This window comes from Eleutherodactylus coqui, chromosome 1 (genome assembly GCF_035609145.1).
Source record: "Eleutherodactylus coqui strain aEleCoq1 chromosome 1, aEleCoq1.hap1, whole genome shotgun sequence".
Classification (NCBI taxonomy): domain Eukaryota; kingdom Metazoa; phylum Chordata; class Amphibia; order Anura; family Eleutherodactylidae; genus Eleutherodactylus; species Eleutherodactylus coqui.
In genome coordinates, this window is record NC_089837.1 from 41,360,307 (window position 1) to 41,364,880 (window position 4,574).

Consider the following 4,574-nt stretch of genomic DNA (forward strand, 5'->3'; position numbering starts at 1 on the left):
AACTGGAGGGTTCCAGTACTGCCGGCCCTTTATGAGAAAAGGAGAGACTCTAAATCATACAGGGACATCATCATGTGTGATATACAGAACCCCCCATTAGGAGCATTCAGAGAAACGGGGTCTTCAGAGACGTCACCACATTAAAGGGGGATTACCAATTAGATGCTTGGAACAACCTTCCAGCCGATCGGGTTGGAAAATCATCAATAAATGAATTCCTGCCACCTGGGATAAGCAGAGATCGATTCTGTGGCCGCTTTCACATGGCGAGAGTACGGTGCGAGGTTTGTGCGTTGTGAGATTGACGAATATGAACCGCATTTCTTTTGAATGGGGTCAAATATATGAGTGATGTTTTCCTGTATTGCAGTGCGGTGTAAAAAAAAAAAAAAAAACAGCATGCCCTATCTTTGGGCGTTCCCTCGGAATGCCTTGTCTATTGTTTTTAACGGGGCCGGAAAATACAGTGTGCAATATTGGCAACCAATATTGGGGAAGTCGGTGAGTTTTCGATTTTTAAATTACACCAGTATTCGTCGGTTGGTGCTGAAGAACCCTCAAGCTAAATTTCACTCATATCGGACCAGAACTGTGGATTTGTATCTGACACAAACAAACACATTTTGTGTCTTACATATAAGACTAGTAATTATTAGGAAATTATAGTACCAGTGTTTCTGGTAGTGCGATGTGACTATAGATACCTATACCCATCTATAGTCGATTGAATGGGCATTAGTTCTCCTTTTTATGCATGTTTTTTTTATATTTGTGTGTTTGCAATTATATGAAATAAAGCATTATTATTTGCATATATTTTTTGCTCTATGTCTTAGGCCGCTAAATGCAATTGTTCTCAACAAGATACCCTTTAAATGCTAACAAAAATACATGACTTTATAGCGAGGTTTCAAACCTACTCATGGTTCTTGCTTCTTCCTCAGGCATAATAAAAAGGATCTGAAGAGGCATATATATATATGACAAGGCATAGACATGGTGGGAATAATTTGAAGTTAAATATTATTTTTTCCAGAAAAGGAGGAGTAGAGAAATTAATAAAAATACTTAAATAGTCCACTGATAAAGATGTAAAAGTTTTATGGTCCCTGAATTAGTGTTAGGGGGTCACCAGGTGGTAGTGTTATTTGTGCTACAGATTTCTCATACTTCCCAGTCACGCATGAATCCTCTTAAAGCATTTAGGCCTGTGTTGAAAGTGTCAAAAGTTGTTATTGATTTGTACTCCCAAATTCTTCTATGGCTTTGTGATTTGAAATTGTCTTTTAATATAGTAACTTGTATATGTTCTATGTTGTGTCCATGACTAGAAAAATGTTTGGCCGCAGGTAATTCTGTCTCTCCCTCTTTAATTGTGTGGTGGTGGGACCTCATCCTCGCTTTTTAATTTTTGCCCTGTTTCTCCAACCTAAAGACCCCCAACAGGACATTTACTACACATGATCAGGTACACAACATCAGACTGCAACATGTGAATGTCCGTGGGATCTTATAGTCCTGCTGTGTGTTTGGGATCCATATCCTGTCCACGGTCAGTACATGTGAGCAGGTCTTACAGCTCCTTACATTGCAGGGATTAGTTCCTTTTTGTGTGTCAGAGGGCAATACACTCCTGATTATAAAGTTCCTCAAATTTGGAGGTTGCCTGTAACACAGAAGCAGAGGGTCCGGGTATATGGTTTTCAGACAGTCATCCTTGGGTAGGGTATGGTGGAGTTCCTTTGCAGTTTTACTTAGTATCTCTAGTTGCGGATTGTAGGTCACTACTAGAGGTACACGATTGTTTCTTTCCTTTTCTGTGTATCGGAGTAGTTGATTTCTGGGTATCCTGGTGGCTCTGGTGATTTGGTCATCAATTGAGGTGGGATGGTAGCCCTGATTTAAAAATGTCCTTTTTAAGTTGTTATAGATGTTCCTCTCTGTCTGTTGGGTTGGAGCAGATCTGTTTGTATCTGATGGCCTGGCTGTAGACGATGGACTTTTTGATGTGTTTAGGATGGTAACTGTCCCATCTGAGGTATGTGCGCCGATCAATCAGTATAAGGATGTCTGTAGTGAGTTGTTTGAAATTTTTATGGTGGTGTCCAAAAAGTTGATTTCGGTATATGAGTAGCTTAATGTCAGGTTTATGGTGGGGTGGAATGCATTGAATCTCTCATGGAATTTTATTAGTTCTTGTTCGGTGTTGGTCCAGATGATTATGATTAGAGATGAGCGAGCGTACTTGGAAAAGCACTACTCGCTCGAGTAATTTGCTTTATCCGAGTATCGCTGTGCTCGTCCCTGAAGATTCGGGTGCCGGCACGGAGCGGGGAGCTGCAGGAGAGAGCGGGGAGGAACGGAGGGGAGATCTTTCTCTCCCTCTCTCCCGCCCGCTCTCCCCTGCTCCCCATTGCGACTCACCTGTCAGCCGCAGCGGCACCCGAATCTTCAGGGACGAGCACAGCGATACTCGGATAAAGCAAATTACTCGAGCGAGTAGTGCTTTTCCGAGTACGCTCGCTCATCTCTAATTATGATGTCATCAATGTAGCGGAAGTAGGCCAATGGTTTGTGGGGCAGGAGGCCAGAAAGTCACTCTCCAGTTTCATGAAAACGTTGGCATATTGCGGTGCCATTTTACTGCCCATGGTGGTTCTGGTGAGCTGCAGGAATATCTCTTTGCCAAAGGAGAAATAATTGTGTGCGAGGACGAATTTCATGAGTTCTAACACCGATTCAGAGACAACCCCACTGGCCTCAAGGTGTGCCTGGCAGGCGGTCAGTCTATCTTTGTGTGGAATGTCGGAATAAAAGGATTCCACATCCATGGTGGTCAGGATGGTGCTATCGGGGAGGGGAGACCTATGGTTGACAGTTTGTTCAGTAGGTCCGTGGTGTCCTGCAAATAGATGGTTGTGTTTCTCACCAGTGGTTTGAGGACACCTTCTACCCATCCTGAGATTCTTTCAGTGAATGCTTCCACATCTGAGATAATTGAGCTCCCTGGGTCGCCAGCTTTGTGTAGTTTGGGAAGCATTTAGAATGTTCCAGTCTTGGGTTCTCCGGTATCAAGTCCAGAAGTTTTGTGGTGCCCACAGACAGGCTTCTTATGACCCTTCTCAATTCCCTTGGATGTTTTTGATCCGTTTAGTAGTGATGGGAAAAAAGATTTCCCGAACTCCGGGATTGAAGAATTAAATAGACCTAAGGTTTATCTGTAAATTAAACGACTTTACAGAAACTGCAACAAAATACTCAACAAAACTGCACAAAAACAGACTTACACAATCTTACCTCACGGGCAGCTGGGATACCTTATTCCCCCTTAATTTTGTTTAAATCCTAATAAAATAATGCAGCAACCATTAGTGTGCTGTATTTATGTGTATATATATATATATATATATATATATATATATCCTCTGACTGATAACAGAGACAACAGCAGGGACCAGGACCTGCTACACTGCAATATCTGAAGGATCTGTGATGATGTCATCATCATGTGATCAGTAGGGGCGGAGGAGAAGTGGTGGCTGAAGGACCTGTGATGATGTCATCATCATGTGATCAGTATATAAGGGGGCAGAGCTCAGTAGTGAGGAGGAGAAGTGGTGGCTGAAGGACCTGTGATGATGTCACTGTCATGTGATCAGTATATAAGGGGGCGGAGCTCAGCAGTGAGGAGGAGAAGTGGTGGCTGAAGGACCTGCGATGATGTCACTGTCATGTGATCAGTATATAAGGGGTGGAGCTCACCAGTGAGGAGGAGAAGTGGTGGCTGAAGTTCCTGTGATGACGGTGATGTGACGGGACTTTATATATACACCAGCTGTTGGTCTTCTGTGCTGATGTCCCTACGGTCTGCTGGTTTGGGATCTTGGGCAGCTGCAGTTGTCTAACCACCTAATGCACACTTTGCACTGAGCAGTACTGGCCAATCACAGGAGCAGGTATAGTGCATTGGTAGTTTAGCACTACTAATGCACTATGGGGATTATGTAGTCTGAAGATTGCATTGGTCATCTTGGATGACTGAAGTCAAGACTCGGAACCAGCGGATTACAGGGACATCGGCACAGAAGACCAGCAGCAGGAAGTATAACTGCGTCCTTCGGTCCCAGGACAAGATTTTGTCCCGAAACCAGAGGGTTGCTTTAACTTTTTTTTTAATATTGTCCCCCACAGTAGATTAATAACTAAATTATATTTATCCTAAAATTGTGCCATTAGTAACTAGTTTGAATGCTGAGGTCTATGATTGCCTGCAGCAGCCGGAGACGCCCTGTAAACAGGCAGACAACAGCCTCTAAACACAGACGCAAGAATGGAGCTGTGGGTGCGGGAGCCAGGAGATGGGAATATAGTCCCTATTAGCCATGGGCAGATTTAAAAAAAAAAACTTGGATAGCCATACCATGTAAGCGGTTAGCTCTGACAGTGCTCCCCTTGCACATACAATGGCTTACAGCATATCTGACATGCATGCAATGGCCGTGGCGCTAAGCTCTGCCCCCTCCAGTCTGGGACCTGGCCAGAAGAGTGGGAAGAGCAGGGACTGGCCAATTACC